The 22708-nt window shown below is 37.0% G+C and overlaps 1 protein-coding gene and 1 long non-coding RNA gene across 7 annotated transcripts in view; one reads left to right on the top strand and one right to left on the bottom strand.

Annotated features, from left to right (window-relative positions):
- The window catches only part of LOC129718781 (homeobox protein prospero), a 206568-nt gene that overhangs the window by 145951 nt on the left and 37909 nt on the right, over window positions 1-22708 (bottom strand). For all 5 annotated transcript variants that reach the window (XM_055669855.1, XM_055669853.1, XM_055669852.1 and 2 more), the window contains one exon: window positions 16916-16972. The gene's annotated coding sequence lies outside the window, so the exon portion shown is untranslated. The remainder of the gene's footprint in view (window positions 1-16915; window positions 16973-22708) is intronic.
- LOC129718782 (uncharacterized) overlaps window positions 1-22708 on the top strand; it is a 57904-nt gene that overhangs the window by 15855 nt on the left and 19341 nt on the right. The gene's annotated exons all lie outside the window — the stretch shown is intronic.

Here is a 22708-nt window from a genome sequence, read left to right as displayed (position 1 = left end):
GGATGTACAGGACAATTGTGAGGCTAGCGCTATTGACACTAAAAGTCTCTCCCGAGCCAAGACTCGAACCTACGACGACTGGCTTGTTAGGCCAGCATCGTGCCTCGAGACCAACTGGAAGGATTCAAACGAGCACCAAGCGGAAAAAAGCACCTCAAAAAATGTACTCGATTTGACGGAAACTGCAAGAGGAGAATGTTAATATGCCGTAAACGTTCAATCCTCAAAATGAATCAATTTGTTCACGTTCTAAAACTAATCTTATACTTTATCTTTTGATAGAAAACTTCTAAATTCTCTCGAAATTATCCTCTGAGATAGGATTTCGCTGAAAAATCGCCTCTATATTGTGCCGAAACATTCAGTTTACATAACCGAAAGGTCGTTGCGTGTTTTCGCGTTTTCAGTCACGATGCGAGGAGCGCCTGCAAAAATGTTAACGGAATCAAGAACCGAATCGTGTCCGCCCCTGTTATGTGCAACGACAGGGTGGTTAACTTGATTACCAATAAATCAGAGGTGGCCTGGCGTTGGAAATAACATTGTAGTGTGCTGTTGAACAGCGAGGAAAACAGAAACTTCGAAAGAAGCATCATCCATGGACGAGGTGAAGAAAGCAATTCAAGAGCTGAGAAACTGCAAAGGACGGTATTCCCACCGAACACTTCAAAATCGGGAGCGAAAAGCCGTATCGTGCTATCCATCGGATCATGCTAAATGTGTGGTTTGATGAAGAATTTCTCTCGGAAAAGGCGACCGTCTGGACTGTAGTAATTATTGGGTCATCTTATCAATTCGGGTTTACAAAATTCTCTTCCGCATTTTGTTCCACAGACTGAGGTTGTTGCACCTTCGTTGGCAAATGTAGCTTTCGATGGAGACGGGTTACTACGGGCCAAATATTCACTATGCAACAAATCGTTATTAAATTTCGAGAATTGACTGACTGATCCGTGTCACCCTTGACGCTTCCACATCATGGATCAGGGTAGCTGCTAAGTTTTAGGACGCTTTCGTGGCTTTAGATGGTTTAAAGTAGGGTGACGGGCTGTCAAACGTATTGTTCAACATCTCATTAGAAGGTGCCGGATCTATAATCGGTCTGTCTTTCGTAGCGAAAGTAAAGTAACTTATTGAAATAAAATGGTTTCCCCAAGAAAACTACCCATCGGTGTGGAAACGTTGGGCAAAATCAAATAGTTTTTTTCCATATCTGCAAGACCTCTGAGTCGAAACCTTTAGATATCAACCATACAGTCGATTTCCATTTTGCATTCATATTTTAGATTTCATTTTTCAACGAAAATATCGTTCCGGTGATTGAGTGCGAAGTCCCGAAAATTATCAAAACAAAAATCATGTACTTTCCTTCCTTTATAGTGTTTGGAAGAGTTTCAGGCAAGTTAAATGAGCGATCCGAACTTACAACAACGTTGTAAGAAACAATTTTTTCAAAATAGGATCACAAAATTAGTACTTTGAATATATTCAAAAAGAAAATCAGCTATCTTTTGGCCACTTGTTTCTAGCTCTTGCAATTTTATAAATATATCGGTTTTTGAAAGCAAGTCTACATAAATTTTTGGAAAAAAGCATCGTTTTCAACAGGCAATAAGAGGAAACTTAGCACAAGGTATAACAAAGGTCGTAAACAAATCACGCAGAGCTGTTCAGAATGTTTCTGCCATCAGTAGAAAAAGGCAGAAAACAGAACAAAACCCAAAACATTCTGACATTTATTCATTGATACGAAACCAGTATTCTCGACTTGCAACATTTGTGATTCGAACCAAACAACTCTGATCAGAGCCATGTAATCAACAGAACACACCTCGGTGGCCAAAGGGCCTTAATTACGACCACGTGCTCGGTAGCATCATTCACCAGTAATGGCACGCTAATTAATGCCGGATCTTTGGTCTTCTGTCGCACTAGGGTTCGTGGATTCGGAATAGTCACTTTTCTCGACGAGAGAACAAATAAGCGAACGATTCCGGCCGGGCTACTTATCAGGTGGGTGCCCCCATCCGTGAGTTACCGGAAGGATTCACCGTTCAGTGAGTCCGATGTCACGTGCTAGTTACGCTCAATGGACACTTCGCGGTGAACGAATCAAGATTTCAAAATTGGTTGAATAGAATAGAATGGAGATCTCGCACATAGACGGTGTTTGATTGATGGACCGCTAGTGATTTGATGACTTTCTATAAATAAAAATTCATGTCGTTGATTTGTTTGGATGGGCTTTGCATAGGAATCTTTTTTTACCAGCGAAAAACTTTCCCATTCGACGCTGTAAAAATCAAGAGAATCGCCGCTGTCCGCTCATATACTTAATTTACTTCCGATTGCAATTTCCGCAAAAGACCCCACACTCTTTCTCTTGGCTGAACATTTTACAGGTTGTTGTTCATTTTCAACTTAATCTATTCTGACCAGCGAAGCGAACCTTACCGTCTATACGATGTGTATTGTAATTCAAACAAGTAATGCACAAAAGAGGGGACCCAATTGTGAGCAGCCAAAAAAATGAGACATTTATTCGGAAGTTGTTAGTATGGCCGAATGAGGCGGCCGACGTCGGCGGTAAGAAGGTGTGTTATGTGATGGATGTGGTTGGTAGGGTGGTTGTCAATGTAAAACTGAATCCCTTTCATCAATAGCAAATATTGTGTCAGTGCCAAAGAAATGTTATAGTGCACATTTTAACTTCTTTGCATGTTTACAAATTGAATGTTACTATTATTTATGGTTTCCGTCATCATCTCCTCATTCCCGTCCAATGTATATAGTGGATCTGTTTTGAGTTGATTTTCGTTATGAGTTATCCTGGAGTCTATCTCCTTAATAAGTCTGATTGAAATGATGTGCAACTATTATTATTGCTCTCATTCATGATGTTCAAAAGCAACATCCAATCGTCCAAGTCCAGCGTTTCACAGTTCCGCCCCAAATCTCATTGCCTTTCGTGCGGCACCAGATAGATCGCAGCACTCTAAAGTTATCTGAATAAATACTTCCTGACATCCGGTGTTCTGTGGCGCACACATTCCGAAACGCCACCTAGTCGAGTTGACGACGGCGGCAACGGTAACGACGAATGTTGTTGCGGATGGGTGGCGGTCATTCAGAGATAGAATCCATTGTCGTATCTGCACCGTAATCGTCAATAAACAAGTAGCCCCTCCGTCATGGTTGGCAATTTACATTTCACAAACCAAAGCTGTGGGTTGTGTTTATTATTTTTCCACACAGGGTAAGAACCAAGCTTGGATTTTTATATGCTTGGATTTTTTCTGTATATTCCTATCCTTAATCGAAAATTTGATCATCTATTACAGCGTAGTAACAATAGTTGATCTTCTGTACGTCATATTTGTTTTCGACTAGACAACACATGACTATTCCACAGACTTTCGGACTATTCTAATACAAGCGTTGTTTTTTAAAAGGTCGTATATATTTTAGTGGGTGCCATAATTACTACACTGTTGTTTATGGGCGTGTTGTAGAAAATTAATTTCTTAGCTTGAAAAATATATATACGTTTCTTTTTCAATTGAGAATACAAGTTTAATAACTTATCAAATTTGTGAAAAATCCAACTCCAATTCCTCTAATTTTAAAATAGCAAATGTTCGGACATTTTTCAAATTTGATAATTTCAATCGAAACGTGAGAAATTAGTGCAGCCATTTCCAAGATGCGTGTTACGGTCAAAAATTGGTTCAAATCGGTCATTTTTTCATTAAGAGTCAAGTCATGTTTCTTTGTCAAGTTCAATTCGCACAGAATAAGCCCTCCCTTTTAGCGAAAGCGAATTGTCGAACCTTTCTGGTGACTCCTTCCTCAAATTTTGTAAAGACTTCTTAGTCGCAGCAGTTTCAGAGGCGAATATTTCATTTGCCCAATTCGGCTTTGAATAACAATATAATAAATATATTCGTAAACGCTGAAATTGCACGGAATATTTATTTTAGTTCAATGTCAATCGTAAATCTCTGTATTAGTAGATTTCTCAAAAAAGAGGCTGTCAAAACTGCTTCAATTAGTTGAATTTATTCGCTGGATATCTAATGGGTTATGCTTTTCACTCAATAAGGTGAAAAATTATGCAGATTAAGAAAACGCAACAATTGTTCATGCTCTTATTTTTGTGTGCACGCAACTTGATATCACACATAGCTATGTCCTGTAAAAATGATGATTTGAAAACACGATTGCAAAATTGACCAATTGAACAACGAAAATCCTTATGCACATCAACAGTGACAAGCTGCGGTATTTGGGGTAGCGTAGGATAAACTTCAAGTGAATTTGTTTTTTTTTCGTCTGTACCTACATGAACATTTTCTGAGCTAGCAGTAGTGTACTGTATTGACGCGTTTGCTTTCTATCGTCAGTTTTCTACCAACTGTTCTCACCTTCCAGCCGGAGACCTTTTTGCTGCCATCCGGAAGAAAGCGCCAACCACACGATAAACGCGGACACCCGCCACCCCCCCTGCTAGCTGTAATTATACGAGTGCTTGCGAAAAACGATGGCGTGACCAATCGAGGGATGAGGTTTATATGTCTGTGCAATGAAACGATTTGTGCATATTACATATGCATTTGAAAAACATTTCCATGAAAGTGTGTGAATTGCACTTTCTGGCCCTACTACCGTTAAAAACATGTTTTTTTTTTCTATCGCCCGTCAATTCGATTTGAGCTTGCAACCTTTCTCTGTTTCTTGACAATTCGGGTCCTCGTCGGCGATTAGATTTTCCAATTATACATGCAAAAGTTTGACGAAGCCAATAGTATTATTTTCAAACAACAGTCTCAGAGTACAAGTCATACGTACCACATGAGTTGAAAAGTCTTTGATCTGATACAAAGATGGCGTTGCAACTCGAATATCTTTGTTTTTCACCGATTGTACCAACTCACAATAAAATGTGGTTAAAGTTTCATAATATGTTATTGATTTGTTTACAATTTTTTTTCTGTATGGACTTCCTCACTGCGACCAGAATCGTAGATCTGTTATGAGATATGGCATATGATATGGCGGGTGTTTACTGTATCCCGCACTTCTATTATTAGCAATACTGCTATTGAGAAGTGGTATGCTTATTATAATTTTTGACGTGGGACACGTCTTATTTACTGGCATGCTGTGGAAAGTGTAACGGCCCTCTTAAAATGCATATTATGTTTTTACCCCTGAACGGATTTCAAACGCTAATGTCTTGATCAAAAGATAAAGGTTGCCCCAAACTTATAATAATTAGCTTAGTTTTGCTATAACAAATTAGTGAAAAGTTTAATTGAAAATCATTAATTTCGGTATAGTTTTGCAGTTTTCAACCAATCATAGACTCTCTTCCTCTGGGCTTGTTTTCTGCTGCTTGCTAACTCACATAAATAAGGAAATACGAAAACCAATCAGGCGGCATACGAAAGAAAAATATTGACCATTTGAGCAAGATCCGCCTTCTGATAAAGCTTTTTTGTGATGCCGGTTCAAGATCTCCAGTTATTTTTGCACCGGAAGAACTTAGAATCCCACAGAAATCATTGATTTTACGACACTGAGGTAGATTCGTATAGCATTGGCCGATATCGTATCGATACTTACGGTATCGATACCTTGGAGCCTAAATATCGTTATTTTTCATCGATACAAGCGACTTTGATATCAAGCTGGATCGATACTTTCGCCCCGATATTTTTTCGATACTGAAGGGAAACTATAAAATCGGAAAATATTGTTGATTGCTACAAATTGTCTAACGTAAAATCCTTGGATAAGTGCGCGGATACGATCCATCGCGTTAAAGTCTTCTACAAACATTGCAGAAATTTGATTTGTGCTCTTTTTGTAAAAACACCACTGGATTGAATATACCAGCTCATTTGAGGCGGTTTTTCATGCCGCTTGCGAGAAAAATTCTCCCGCATTTGATAATACTGTCTGTGCAGAGCAAAATAGAAAGAAACGAGTTTTTGCAAAAAAGCAGACAATAAAGAATAAGAAGCGAGATTTTTCGTGCTGACTCATATTTCAAATAAGGCCGTAGACGCGCTTATGCTATTGCATTGATTTGTGTGTGTGACATATACTGCCTTCCAAGCATAAGTGTCCCAGCGTGCATAAGGTTTGTGTAGAAAATGGGACTACTATGATTGGAACGGCAGTATAGTTCTGTCCCACCGTGGTCCCATTAGGTGTATTGACCGCAGGGATACAAAATATGCAGATTTATCTTCAAAACGCAGATTTTTAGAGTCGGTGTGCAGATTTTTATTGATTCGCAGTTAATTATATTTTTGCAGATTTTTGTCAGAACTTTCTTATATTTGCGCAGACTTTCTCAACATCTGTGAAAATTTATTGCAGACTTTTGCCTGTGCGAACGCAATTTCTTCAAATCACAGACAAATTTTTTTCAGACTTTAAGCAGATTTTGTCACTTTTTCGAGTGGTTGCTTACATTTTGTAGTAACATTGTGTAGTCAGCTGAGATAAATCAATGAGAGATACGTTTCGGTAGTTGCATAATTACTTCATAAACAGATGTCCGAATATTTGAGTCTGTCTTAATCAAGTCATAGGTCCGGTATCCTCGAGTGCGCTTCATTTTTGCAGTGTTACATCATCAAACAGAATGAGTTCGGATCGCGTTATGATTTCCGTAGAAGATATAATGAACTCGTACGCGCGAAATTTGTTATTATTAACCCGGTACTCGAACTCAGCGCATCGTTTACCAAAACAAAACCTGCTGCAAACCTTACCCTTTTCTCCAACATCCCAGTGATTTCTTGTGGAAGTGCAGAGGTGTTCTCGGCTTCCAATAAAGCGAGTATCACGTCAACATATTCCTATACACACTCCTTCTTTGACCTGCATTCGGACGCAGCTGGCGCTGGTATTGCCTAATATAAAGATTAAGGTCACTAGTTTTTACACATTGAGGATGAATGTTAATCCCAAGCATCATCCATTGGTTCTATGTGTAATTACAGCTGATCTGGCAATAACGGAGTAGCAACCGCGGGCGGTCAATCATGCTCATGCTCATGCTCATGGTTGCTTACATTTTTCAAAAATATCTGACATCTCTGATTTCCCGTATTAAAGATCAAGAAAAAATACTAGCTTTTCTTAGACCTGTTTCAAGTAGCAGGCAGAGTATCGATACAGCTGGTATTGATGCTCCACCCTCAATGCCAGCCAGGTATCGATACCACCGAGAATAAGTATCGAGTATCGATACTTCTGACATATTTGGCCAATGCTACTCCTAGCAAAAAAATCATCGTCCGGTTGTAGAGAGTATCGATACGACTTGTATCGATACTTCACCGTCGATGCGTGACCGGTATCGATACAAACGAAAATAAAAATATCGATACTCAAGCATTGATACTTTTGTAAATTTTGGCCAATACTATGCCTATTCAGGGTACAAATGGAGTAGAGTAAAGTTGTTCAAGAAAGTTTGTGTTTTTTTAGCGTAGTGTAATATTTTATCAGACACATACTTTTCATCAATTTGGTGTTTTGGAAGAAATGGAATCAAAATTTTGTTCAAACTTTCGTTCTGGTATATATTTTGATTGATAGTTAGGCTTAAACTACAGACAAACCGACGTGCCACTCGATGACGACAAAATATCGATTATTTTGAAATTTTGCTTAGTGGGCAATAATGCCGCTAGTATCGCTATAAGCAAGCGTGCACATTCATTATCGAGGACAAAAACCGTCAGTAATACCACTGCTGTTAATTTAAGCAAGCGTACACACTAGGGTGGGGAAAAATTATCGGTTTTCCAGAACCAAGCTTTTTTGGTTCCTTTTGGGGCCCCAAACAACCCTAAACTTACCGGAAGTCGATTGGTTTTGTCTCCGCTTGGCGCATTGTATTTCAAATTTGTATGGAAATTTGTATGGGATTTACCTTTCTAGAGAGCTCAATAATACTTTTATAATGCACTACATTATGTTAAAGTATAGTATTTCAGATGCCAAACAACTTTGCCGAAGACACTGAAGAGCTAGGATGTCCATAAGAAGAGCTATAGCTGTTCAAAGTTGAGTATGTCGATTTAAATGCAGAAAATCTTGTTTTCTGCCAACATTACCAATGTACCGGCGTCACTAGGATTCCCATCAGAAGTAACCTGTCGTAACGAGTTTATACACTCGACTGGACCAAGCAAACAAATTTAGGTCAATACTCTAGTCGTAGATAGAATCTACAACGTGTTTCAGAGGTTACTTCTGATGGAAATCTGACTGACGCCGGTACACTTGTAGTGTTGGCAGAAAAAATAATTTGCAACATAAATTCCGACATACTCAACTTTGAACGACTCTAGTATTTTTTGGTACACCCTAGCTATTTAGTGTCTTCGGCCAAGTTGTTAGGCATCAAAAAACCATCATTTGAAGTCATGAAACCTTTGGTTTGAGCCATTTTGAGCTCTTTAGAATGGAAAATGCAAAAAGGTTGGTTTTTCCATACAAATCTCCATACAAATTTGAAATGCAATGCGCCAAGCGGAGACTTCCGATAAATTTAGGATTGTTAGGGGCCCCAAAAAGAACAAAAAAAAACTTGGTTCTGGCCTTCTGCTATCAAGTTTCGTTTTTTTCATATAACGATTCCCCACCCTAGTACACACCCATTAGCAAAGACAAAAACCGTTTTACGAAAATAAGTTAGTAGGCAATAAGCTCACATGGTGGCGCACGAGTGTAACGTTTCGAATAAGGACGAAGATTTTTCAGGATTTTTCTTCGAAGAGGCACGTCTGTTTGTCTAAGCACAGACAAACAGACGTGCCTCTTCGAAGACCATGATTTAGACAAAAATGAAAAAGCCCTTTTCTATCCTCTAATTTGGCCGGTCTTCCATTACCTTTCTGGCGAATTATTGTTGAGGTTTGCCGAAAATTATAAATAGTCGAAACCGGAAGTTAATAGCTATGCAGTTTATAGCGAACAGTACAATGCGCTTGCGGAATGCTCCTTGTTTCAACGCCATTTTCAACAGAACTGGGCATGCATTAACAAAACAAAAAATAATGACATGAAGAGGAAGGAGAAAGCTTTCATATGAACATTCTCATTTCTCCCTGAGCGTATTTGTTGAGTAAGAGAGCCAATCCAAATTTCTAGTTGTCACCCTTTATTCGACAGATTGGGTTCGAGTATTTGTTTCCTATTTCTTCAGTTGAAAATCCAGCAAGCGATTCAGCTCGAATGTAGAGGTAGAGTTGAACACAAACGATTTCGAAGGACTTTACGCGTAGTACTACAAGTTTCGAAATCCGTGTAATAAAACCACGTAAAGTTTTAGGTTCGATATATTTCGAAATTCTGAGTGTTGATCATCCGAACGTTTACTCTCCGTCGGATATTCGAATTTATAACATTTAATCTTCTCACGATTTAAAGCTACTTTCTTAGTCGATAGCAAATGCAAGCGATACATACTAATGAAATATTCTATGCGGTAATATTCATCTGATGCGGGCTTCCGTGCTTTCATTAAAAAATAAGTAAACTGCACTCAGAAAAATTGGCACATAAAATCCACTTGAAAAATCACGTGACTGCCTTCAGAAAATCTGCCATTTTACGTGACATTAGTAATTTTCACTTAAATTTCACGTACGATTCACTGTCAATTCACGTAAATCGGTCAAATTATAATGTAAATAGTTTAAGCGCGTTGGTATTTGTGTGTTTTGACTTTGTTAGTGTTAGTGCGGCTGTGGTGTGACGTTTCCGACAACGAAATTTACGTGAATTTTTAGTATGCAAAAAAGCCAATATGGCATACAAAGAACTCCTGAGCTGCTCCAGCTAATTCAATATTGGAAAACACGCAATGTAAGTAACCAGAATAAATTTTGATTAACAAAAGAAACAAATAAATTTTTCAAAATTTCAGTTAGTGAATTCTTTCCGGATTAGAATCGTCAACAGTCATTTTCGAGCGGAACACCTCCTGCGCCAGCTGCGAGTCAAAACTATGAACGGTTAAAATCGTTCCGGCCATTTCTGTTTTTCTCATGTCAAAAATTTTGAGTCTATCCAAATAATTATTTTTTAATATTTGAAAATGAATTATATTTTTCATATACTATGTGTATTCTATTTACTTAAAATTTACGTAGATTCCATCTGAATAACACGTAAAAAGTACGTGAAAATCATGTGGGGTTTGTGCGTTCTGGTTTCACAGGTACGTGAAAATCAGGTTATAATTGCCTGAACAACACGTAGATGATTGACACGTTATCTGCGTCGCTAACTCGGGATATGATTTAAGATAAGGCACTAACATTCGGGAATGCAATTCTCCTTCATTTGTTTGTTACTTATCTTTCCCTATAAACACTACTTTTTTTTTGAATGATTAGTGATATTGATTTTTAAAGTCGATCACTAATAACTAGGTACAGATTTTTTTAAGCCAGTTTTTTCTGTTTGGTAGAAAAATTATTTAATTATCTGTTCAATAATATCGATAAAATTACAAATATTTCAAATATTCTGTCAACTTTATTTGTACTTATTCAGTATTTCTCAAATTCTTTAGCTATTACAACAGGTGTGAATTCTCCATAATTTAAGGCCAAACGGCATTGAATCTACAAAAAGATGGTCAAACATGAATATAAACGAGTAAAATAATCATGTGTTTCAAGGTGAAACGGTATAAAATCCACAAAAGGCCGACTTCAAGCCACCACTCCGAATTTTCGGAAGCACAAGACTCGTAACGGAGCAATTCCACAAAAAACGGGCAACCAATTTAATCGACCATTTATGATATGACTGAAACTTTGCACAGACGTTTCTATAGGCAGAAGATGCCATTTTGTGCTACTGGTTTAATTTTTTGGAACACGACTCATTTTCGAGAAGCTATTGAAAATTGCAATTTTGGAAAGGTATTGATGATTACAAATATTTTTAGAGCCAAAACGGTTTGTTTGATCGGTGTGACGTCTTCGGCAAAGTTGCAGATAATCATTTTGTCTTTCCGGAAAAATATACACTCAAAAAAAAATTATTTATTTTTTTAAAAAAAAGGTGAAAGTAAAATTGTGGTTTACGAGGATTATGAGTCTACTAGTTTTGAGCCTTCGCCTGTATCGAGCATACCCTATGATAAGAACTTGATCGATCGATTTTCTGACTGTATGCTGTATTCCAGACTTCATATAATTTGTAATATCACAGCAAATGAGCGATATGCAGAGCATTTGCATTCATGCTTGTACATAAAGTTTACTGCTTAACAATAGCGATTTAGTTTCGTTCTCAATTTATTTTACGTTGGTGAAGACATGTTCCGTTACTCCAACTACAATAACTTATGAAAGTAATTCATCAAATGGTCCTGTATTATCAACATTTTAAAAATATCATCACGAAGACACACCTGATTCTACTGAGATTTGATCTGAACGTCGTTGTCAATTTTTAATAGTACTACGAAGTAGAATAATCCAAAAATATGTCATCATTTGGCATTACATACCGTATATAATGGCCGATCATTTTTCTCGATGTTATCAAGAACACATCGCATTCCGTTCGCAGACAAGAGTTACTATTCAACTGGCTAGTAGAACACGTATGCGACTTCCGGTCATCACACAGCTCAGTTTAAACGCAGTGTATGCCGGTGGGCCCAGGGAACTGGGGGAAAGAGTGGTGGTGGTGCTCGATCAAAGCGCAAACACCAAACGCGACCGGACGAATGCCTAATAACCGTAAAGAATTAGAACACATTCAAAGTAGGTATGTTATTTTTTTTTTTGCACAGCACTTACCCTGCGCTTTAATCTAATGTGCTGAATCTTGCGCTTTTGTTACGTAAATTTTAGTCGGGGACAGAACGAGAACCGCGTATATAATTCAAGTTAATGACAGAATACACCTACTAAGCAGATCGCTGTGGGACATTTCCATTGCCGGACAAATGGAAAATTCCGATGCAATGTACAAAAAGATTAGAGTGAGCGCCATTTTACGCCGCCTGGAGGCAGCGCGTCACGAACAAGTGATTTTTTGTTTGGAGCTTGAGTTGCCGCCAATGTAGGCGGAAAGGAGGATGGACTGAGTCTATTGTTCGCTGTTGTTATAGTTTTTTTTTGTTTTGCGCAAGAACCGCAGCTTTAGTGGATACGGTTTTGTTTTGTTGGCCCTCGGTGAAATGCTGGAACTTGGATTCAACGCAGAAGAACCGCATTTAGAAATCATCACACTATTGTCTAGCTGGAATCGGTCGATGTTTGGAAAATAAAACCAACAAACTGCCAGTAAGAGGGCTCTTTCCGTGTGCATCAAGTATTGCAACTAATTAGCAATCTTTTGTGTCTGCCGGTTCATTTTTTCCTGTGGTTGATTTTTCATTTTTTTACGATTTTATTGAACAATGAGCGATTGCGGCCCACTTTTTGCCCCACTCGGGATGTGCCAGCACGAGGAGAAATACTTTTCGAGCGCAACAAAAGCCGGAAGTGCGATGTTTCTTCTCCCTGTGCATCGACCTGTTGGCACCATCAGCGGTCGCATTGCAATGAAAATCGCATGGAAGAGGCAAGGACACATTTTGCTGTCTTGTGTTTTCATTTTAGTCCAATGTAGGAACGAGGATAGCTGCCGGGTCTCTAATGAAGAATGCATCGTCCACATTGCAGCTAATCTCCTGATAAATAACGATTCTTCAAATGCAGAAGGATATTGAAAACGTCACCACATCGGCACATTGGATCTTACTTTTGATTGAAAAAATAGCTCTGACTTTGCTACTTCCATGATTACAGGGTACATTAGTCTGATTGGAAAAAATATTGATGAGCAGCTGCGATACGAGTTGAAGGACTGTTCTCGTGGTCCGGTACTATTCAAACGAGCACTCTGTCTGTTGATTAAGATGAAATATACATATATTGCTGGGCATGAGTCTGTAGGCTTTGGTAAATGGTTATGATCGAACTATTATAGTGACTGTTTAGAATGCTTAGAAAGCACCATGTCACAAGAACGATAGCTGTTTGTGAATTTGAATCTGATATTTATTTTTTGACGTAGAATTACGTCCTACCTTGGGATACTGATGTAAGATGAAAATCTGTGTAGTATTATTTTTATTGGATTTACAAGTTTTCAGTTCCAATCGATCAGCAATTCTTATACTGTCATATTCTCAAACAAAATCAAACGAAGCCGAAGTCACTCGTGCTGTTTTGTTTTGTTTTTTTTTCCTGTATGGATTTCCTCACTGCGACCAGAATTGTTGTTGTGAGATATGTTCGGGTGTCTGCTGTATCCCGCACTTTTATTATTAGCAATACCGCTATTGAGAAGTGGCATGTTTATTATTATTTTTTATCAGTGCTTGTATGTAATGTGATGTTACCCTTTCTTTTTTTTACGCTACTGTTCTACTATACCGACTCTCGTTCCTCCTGTCAAATATCACCAATTATAATTCCCTGGAGAATTTTCGTCGTGCGTCCGTCTAGCCAGTTTTATTGAAAGGGATTTTTTTTTTGTTAAGAGGAAGTCATGCAAAGGTATTGTAGATTTCAGCGTAAAGGAAGAGGAACTAGCGGGGGTGGGGAGCCTGAGAATAAACCTATGTTTAACTCCTTTCTGACATCGAATGGCCTAGTTCTACTAGAATCAGAACCCACGACCATTTGCCTGACAAAGCGAACTCTGTAACCTTGCGACTACGCAGCTTCCCTAAGTTTTGTTTACTTGACATGAACTTCGCAACGAAGTGTACAAGACAACTGGACGCGCTGAACGTTCGTGGAGCTGTTTTTCTTGCTTTCCGAAGGACACCATGACTACTTTTTCTATGCCCCGAGTAGCACTTGAAAAAATAGAGTGTAGTTTGGAAAGACACCCTCACCCGAATGTGTCAAAACTGTTTTGTCATGGCTCTCGATCCACTAGGCAAAAAGTAAATTCTATCCCAGCAAAAAAAGCAAACTTAAGCCTTGGTGAACAAAAACAAAACAAATTGACAGCTACTCGTGGTATTTCGCACGCCAAGACAACTACACTGAAGCTGTTTTTAAAGGCTGCAAAGTATGTAGAGAGGTTGTGTATGACACACGGACGCAAGTTAAACATAAAATTACGACAGGCAGTCAATTCTTTTTTTTTTTTTTTTCAATAATTAGTAACCCCGAAAGGGAGCGCTGTTTAATTTGCTTGAGAATATTGAAGATTGCTGAAATTGCTGAAACACAGTTTTTTGGTAAAGAACCTTTTCACCATAAAAAGAACAAAAGAAGGGTTTGTGCAAAACCATTACCGCAAGCTTAACGAACAGCTATAAACGACTGTCTGTTACATTACTTGGATTTTTTGCTTGCGAGAGTAATTGCAAGTGATCTTTTAAATAATTCTTCGAATGATAGACGATTAGATTACGATGGAATTTAATCAATCAAGATGTTTGTGTCAATAAATTTATCCAACGGTAGTAAAACAATTCTCTGGAAATAATGTGGGAGGCCTCAGAAGGTTCAAAACGACAAATGTAGCCGATTTACTGCCTCTTCATATCATCATTGTTCCGGAAATACTCATACTAATGATATTCAGCCACCTTAGGTTGTTTTCCAGAAACCGAAAGTCACCATTTTGGATTTAAAAATGGCATCTGAGGTCGCTTTATGGCCTGTGCGCATCTTCCCGATTACGGCAATATCTATGTTCGATATTGGGTGGTATTCGGTCATTTTAGGCTATTTTCCAGAAACCTCCGGCTCGATTTCTGGCCTCTATATATCACCCCGTTTCCGAAAATACCAACATTGGATGCTAATTGACTGTTTTAACTCTGATTAATCGAAATTCGCGTAAAAAAAGACTTTAGATTGTGCAATAGTACAGTCAGGTTTTTATGCGGGTTGCTTTCTTCAATAACTTAAAAACGGTACAAGATGTCGATCTCATTACAATCATTTCTGTTTTAGGACAGGAATAATCATTAATTAGTTTTCAAAAAAAAAATCACAATTTTTGGTGTAGATACTGAAAATTTATAATGTTGGTGACTGACCATATTCAGTCAAAGTTCTAACAATTTAGGACAGTTTTCTACGTTATTTTTCAACTCGATTGATCAATTTTTTTCGCAGTTTTATACAAATTTGAAACGCATTCATTTGCTTGACTGAAAAATAATTTAAAGAATGGAGATTTTGTAACAGTTTATGATTTCCCGGAGAACTTTTCAAGATGCCACTCAAAGTAGTTAACGAAATAATCTTCATGCCTTTATTTTTCCTTCTGTGATTTACCATTCGGAAACACTCGAAAATATTAGCTCTATCATTAGTATTTAACCATTATTAAAACTAATTATCTTTTTAAAAACATACACAGTATAACACTTGCTTTGAAAATTTTTCGCTATGGACAACCACCAGAAATGTCTTTATATTGTTCTAAAAATCAACCTAGTATTCGAGAACATGTTTAAAAGTATAAACTTCACTAGTCATCGCTTTCATTTCAAATTGCATAAAACGTAACGATAGGTAGCATACCCTCCTTTCCGGTTAACACAGTTTGCATTCACATGATTTCCACCATGCACCTTCGTATCGGATACTTTTGACACCCACATCTAGTCTCTTGGCTGTACACTTTGTCTGTTTCGAATTGCATTTCTTGCACGAAACTCCACAAAAAAAAAACGCAGAAGCGGAGAGAAAAAAAAAACAACATTCGAAGGAATTTCTCACACCCAACACAAGTACCGCAACTACCAAATTATACGCGGCCTTGTTGGATGCACGAAGTGAGGAAATAGTGAGGCAACTATCGATCCAAACCGGAACTGATTTCTCTGGTTAAACCCTCAAACGAAGAAAAGCGCTGAAATGAAAATATATATGCAACTTTTGACGCTTTCCTTTTTTTATTCAGTTGCATGAACAGTTTTCAGACTAAATTTGCACTATGGGAATAAGATGAAAAATGCAAAAAAACTGTACATTTACCGTGCATTATATTGTCAGTTTTCATCCAAAGTGATCAAACTTTATTGAATTATACAATAGTGCAGCATAATTAGTCATCAATATCAAAAACATAAACCATAAATTAACGATAAGTGAATCCCAGTGTTCGAAACCATCGATCTAATTGGGGTGAATTTTGACATAGGGAGGTTTATTATGTTGGCTACCCCGGAAACTGTATATTTCCGCCTGTCGAAGGATGCGGTGATAGCGCAGACACCGCAAACTTACCTTACCGAAACGTGCGCGTTGAAAGTACCTCTAACCGTGTCAGATGTCAGCAAACCTAAGAACGTGTTGACGAGCTGTCGTCAAATGCCATGAATTTCCGGCTTTGTGCGAGGGTATGAGGAAATTAGTACACGGGCTTTTAAGTGCAGCAAACCACGAAAACTATGAAGCTCACTTTGAACAAAGAATTAGTACACAAAGGGAAAAGCTACACGAATCCTTAAATTCACACAAGATATTTAAAAAAATGTATCAGCAAGCATAACGTAGAAACCCAATTCCAATATACATTTGGGATATCTTCTTTAGTTCCCGGTTCACGAAAACAAATCAATCAAATGTCAGAGGTTTTGATTTTAAATTGGAGTGCCTCAAGTTTGAGAAAACGAATATTAGGCACATGGTTTCCGTGCTAATATCACTCGCAGACGTTGACGAATCAGAAGAAGCCCGCTATAGCACGCAATGAGGAAAATGGTTTTTTCTTAGTTGGAATTATTTAAACACGGAATTGTAGTTTTTTGCTAGTGTGTTAGATAGAATGTTGAAATGTATTCTTTTTGGCTTTTGAGGCGCTAATACCACATAGTTTGTAAAGTCGTAACAATACTCACCTGGATTTTAAGGCATTCTTTGGGTAAAAGTCGAATCGGTGCAATTAGTGGGAGTATCTGCAACGAGCGAAAAATAGTTAGAAATGGTTGAAAATACAAAAAGACATACAATGTTTTTGTCTGTACAGTTAAAATATTTTGTTGTATCTCTTTGGTATGCTCTATTGTACGTCAAATGCTCTAAATCTTCGTTTCGTGGAAGGGATGCTTGGAAACACTTTTTACTGGTATCCCTCTACCTTTGCATATACAGCAGAAGAGAGCAGTTTTGTTTGGCCGAAATAGGGGTGAAAGGTTTGTCGATGGAGCGCTCCTGCGGATGATAGCGCAACTATAGAGACTTTTCTCTGACCTGATCTAAATGTGCTGCGCGTTGCCTACATGCTGGCGATATCTACTGGTTGGTAAAATGAAATCTAATTGGAAAGTTAAACAGAAGCAGAAAATATGAAGCCCAATACGCTCTGCGGTGAACTTGTCGATACAATTACCATATTCCATACCAGAAGATGAAACCACCGTATTCAGTGAGATACTACTCGCGTAAGTGTAACAATGAGACATTCACTCCTCTCTCAATTCGGGTTATTCGCGTTGAAAGAGATTTTGAAGGCTGTTCGCACCTACGTGAACACTCATATGTAATTGTCAAAATGTGCGTGATGACAAAAGCAAAAATATTTCCTTCCTTTTTTTTCGCATGCACAAACCAAACAAATATCAGCAACACCGTCAACGCGAATCTGTTTCGTTAATTACAGCGCCGCTTTCTTGCCACAAACCGAAAGATTATAATATTGCCTAACTATAACTTAGTTAATAATCAGGCTGACCAGATTTTCTCGGAATAAAAACGGGACAAACGGGTTCGAAAAACGAAACACATGATAAAATTAATTTTTGAAAAATTTTACCAACCAAAGCATGCAAACAATTAGGTATTCATTGCTTTTATGGACCTACCCGATTCTGTGCGATACTTAGCGTTTAATGAAATTTAGCGTAGAAGAGTGTGATTTTTTGCAATGAGTTCCTAAAATTTATTACATAGACGATCGAGATTTTGACTAACAATTATCATGGTCTCAACTTTCAACAACGTCTTTTTCGTCAGTTCACGATACGGGATGTTCGGTACTGTCAGAAATGCACAAAACGAACTCAGTAATATAAAAAAATCCTGGCTGCTTGGAAACCTTTTTTCCGCTTAGGTAAATTTCAATGCAAAGCTCTATTTAAGAATTTTTCAAGGAGTATCCGGAAACGGTACAAAATGACAAAAAGACGGGACGGTTGAAAATAGTCGAAAAAACGGTACGTCTGGTCAGCCTATCAAATATAATATAATAATCAAAGAGTAAACAAAGAGAGTTTCTCAGTGTTACACTTAGGTCCATTTGAAAACTTACATGAGATTACCGCTTTAAAAATTTGTCATTGAATTGCGATAGTTTTTATATTTTGCAGCTAATTTACTTATTTTCCTTTGCTCAAAGGAAAAATAATTAAACGGTCTGGCTATTCAATGTCGTAACAATTATGTGCACGTTAGGTTTAAAAGTTGTAAATAAGATCACAAAAATGGCAGCATTTAATTGTTCTAGCATTTCCAAAGAAGAAGAAATAAATTAATTTATGCATACCTAATATTTTCGTTTTTCATTCGAGTTACACCTCATGTACTTTAAAAATATAGTTAATATTGATATAAAGAAATGTTTGCCAAAAATCGTTATTTTACGATTTATTTTGTAATATATATACTTCTATATCAAATCGTCACATTTAGTTGAAAAAGAACAGTTATCACACTATATAATCAAAAGCATTGAATTACGAACATTATTGAGCTTGTATTTCCAGTATATACTGTTTAAATTATTTCGTAATAATAATGTTACTGCTATGAAATTATTTTCACATGAAAGACCACATTAGTTGAACTATTTGCACAGGATTCAACAAAATTTTAACAGGAATACTTAGACTTGTCATTACTTGTCTAAATTTCAAATCTCAAACGTATGTCCATAACAGATATTTTAAATTAAATGAACCTTCCTCTTCTTCTGAATTGAGCTATAAATTTTCAAATATTTTATGACCTCATACTTCAACTATGTACCCCAGGTTCGTTGCTCGAATGAAGCGGAATTAAGTTTTCTATGCATTCATATAAAAGAAATAAAAACTCTCAGAAAAATTAAATTGTTTAATTAAATACTCAACCACACATACAGTTGAAAATAACGTGATTGACAATACAGGTCGGACTCCATTATCCGGAACATCAAAAAAATTTCATTCCGGATAATCGAATCACACAAAAAATACTGAAATTTTGCGATTAACGAACATAAAATAAATATTTCTTTTCTTTATTTTACTTGTATGATGCAGTGGCGTAACCAGAATTTACTTCTGAGGCGAAAGAGGGTAAAATCTTAAGAAGCAAAAAAAAATAATTTGGACATTGATTATTATCACTCAATTCGAACTTGTTCCAAACAAGCCGGAAGTGCGTTAAATGGTAACAAATATGCCAGAAGGGATGATAAAGGCAAAATTTCGGAATAAAAATTGAAAACGGACACCAAAAAAATAATATTCCAGATAATCGAGTCTAAAATTCCGGATAATCGAATTCCGGATAATCGATTCCGACCTGTATTACATTCCTTAAACAATTAAAAAGGGCGTAACCGTAAATCTCTAGAAGCTCTTGTTTGATGACTGCAAATATATGTAAAGGAGTTGAATACATATGTGAAGGCAAAAATACAAAAAAAAATCCAGGAAGAAATTTTGACTATTCTTCGAATATATTATCTGTATGTCGTAAATGTGGATCAAAATGCAAGTAACTTATAGTGCGTTCCAGCATAAACTTATACTTGAAACTCAAATCAGTCTAAGACTTTTGCAAGGCACCATTGCAATGAATAAGATAAATTTAAGAACAAGTGTTATTGTAGGGTAGGGAACATATTTAAAGCAGTTCTAGGAAGCGCCTGTGTATTGCGACGAAATACTCGAAATGTGCTGGGTGAAAATTAAACATGAGTAGGTATACCAATTTGTTTACTATCTTTTTCTCTGTCAGCACTTGTTGTTTTCAGGTTGTAAGAATGAGTTAGCAAACTTTAATAATAATCAATTAAAGCTTCCAATCGAGGGACACTATTCCGATCACCTCGAACCTATTCTAAGCAGTTTGCATCTGTTTTGCAGGGGATTTTCTTCAGCACCCGAAGTAGCGCCTGAATGGCTGCAATTTTGTTAAAATTTTTCGTTTTAGTCACTGAAATTGTCGATAATGATCAAAATTCAGGTGTTTGAGGGCCGTTTGCTCCGACTGCTTAACCCTTTAACGGGCCGAGGCAAAAAATGTCATTAAATTTTATTATTCATTTCTGATCACTGATCATAGCTTCTCAAGCAGAAAAAAACGAAAATTGTTGGTGGCAATATAGTTGCCACTGCCTTATAAAGGGTTAAGCCGGGTGAGCTTGTTTGTCAGCAATCTCATGGCGATCACAAGACCGAACTTTTTGGTAAAATATTTATCGTTTACTTCATGAATTAAATCCGAAAATTCTATAAGATACTAGAAGAAGTGGAATTAATCACCATTGAAATCCAAATTGGAAATGTGCTATTATTCGATATGTTCATGATGAATGAACTGGAAAATGGTCAACGAAAATAAAGATATTTAAGGTTAAAATCTATTCATTTTGGCTCACGAGATAAGTTTACTTACTTTGCTCTCATTTGATCATCGTTAGACCGATTTCAATTCGGGTTGTTGCAAAAAATCAAAAACCAACTCTTTTATTTTCCTGCTAAATCTTGAACATTCTACTTTTATGGAATGGAATGATCATTAATTATTTAAATTATTTAATTAAATTAATTATATTTATTAACGCATGAGGCAAAAGTTGTGTTTTGGGGCACGTAAACATTATCCAGTGTTGTAAGATCAGAATTTTTTACCACGAACTTTCAGGTCACCCCACTGATCAATTAAACTCATTCCACGGTACTTTGAAACACAGTTCAATGTGTCTGATATATAATTTTTTTTAAATTTTTTTTTATTCTCTACTAAAAATCACAACACGTTTCAATTTATCCAGACGCACACGTACTCCCCAATCTGTAATTTCCATTTTCCCTGCTGGGTACATTTTCCATTGCGACCAGTTATTTGTATAATTTCCATACTTGAAGGAATAATATACAACATTAACTTTTCCGATGTTTTAGCTATAAAAAATTGCATAAAATATCAATGCAGTTGTATTAATAACTATCAGAGCTGAAGTGTAGAGAAAATAAATAGCCTAAAACCTTATTGACTCGCCGGAGAGTGAATTCGACTGAAAAGCTAGATTTCCCAGGATGTCTGTATTTGAAACATACAATTCTATATAGAACTCAGATTTACTGCTGTGATAAAATTGGCGAAGCTACATTTATACACAACTGGTTCAACCTATGAACTGTAATTATCTCTTTAATACCCAGGGCCCCTTCTCCCAGCTGGTCTCGAGGTGCGATGCTGGCGTTACAAGCCAATTGTCGTAGGTTGGAGTCTCGGTTCTGGAGAGACTGTTAGTGTCAGTAGGATCGTAGCACTAGCCGCGCAATTATCCTGTAGACTGAAACAGTTGGCTGCGATGTCAGTGTATATAAACAGAAAGTCGAGTTCCGAATCGGAATGTAGCATCAAGGCTTTATTTACCCAGGGCGTTCATTTACTTTATAATACACAGGATGACATAGAAAGTTTGCTGTGAAATACGTACGCAACCGTACGTATCAAAAGAAAAATAGTAAATGGCAATGATCAAACTGGAAAATTGTTTTTATATCGTTTTCGCTGTCAGGTTGCTGAAACTGAATCCCGTTGACAACTGGATAAGCATGATCCTTTGCTGCACCGCCGTTAAAAATGTTGCTCAAAAGTGATACCAATTGGCTGAAATTGTTACCCATTCTAGTATGAAACACATGTTTAAGAATATTCGGCTTTGAAACTTTTCCTTAGTTTTCACCACGTAATAAGAAATTAGATTAGATTTTAGTTTTTCAACGACAATCTTTCATCGAAATAAAAATTTATCAAAAAATTTCCTGTGGGAGCCCCAAATACCTCGTTCAGTCAGTCAAAAATCGCATGGGTTTGGAAGAATCATTTTATTTTCGTATTAAATCCTATATGCAACATGCAAATCATGTTGTCTTAAAATTATGTGACTGCGTGCATTTTTCTGAATAGAATAAAAGAGCTTATTATCCAATTATTACAATTCTAATTAGAACTAGATTCACGAAAAAGCGCCATCTTTTCATGACCCAAAATCTCACATGACATGCTGGGACCATGGTGGGTTCGAAAAAAAAACTTGATCGGAAAATGTGTCGCATACAAACCCAATGCAATAACATAGGCGCGTCTACGATTTAAGAAACCCCTCAGCACAGGAAAAATGCACACAAGGTTATAAACGCGAAATGTGCAGAACGATGACAAAAAATTATGCTACAACCATAACTCTCATAATCATCGCAGTTCGAATTGGGCTCAGTACTTGATAGAAAAAAAACAACATTAGGAGAAAAAAGCAAAACAAAGCAATGATCATAACTAGCGATGAAAAGATATGCGAAAATGTGATATTCAGAAAATAAATTATTGAACAGCTTGAATAATAATTTATTAAATTAAAAAAAAACTAAACACAAGCAAACAATAAAGAATATGGTCCAGCATTACCAGCTTCC

Source organism: Wyeomyia smithii, chromosome 1 (genome assembly GCF_029784165.1).
Source record: "Wyeomyia smithii strain HCP4-BCI-WySm-NY-G18 chromosome 1, ASM2978416v1, whole genome shotgun sequence".
Classification (NCBI taxonomy): domain Eukaryota; kingdom Metazoa; phylum Arthropoda; class Insecta; order Diptera; family Culicidae; genus Wyeomyia; species Wyeomyia smithii.
Note: the sequence above shows the minus strand (reverse complement) of the source record. Positions and strands in the feature narration are given on the sequence as shown.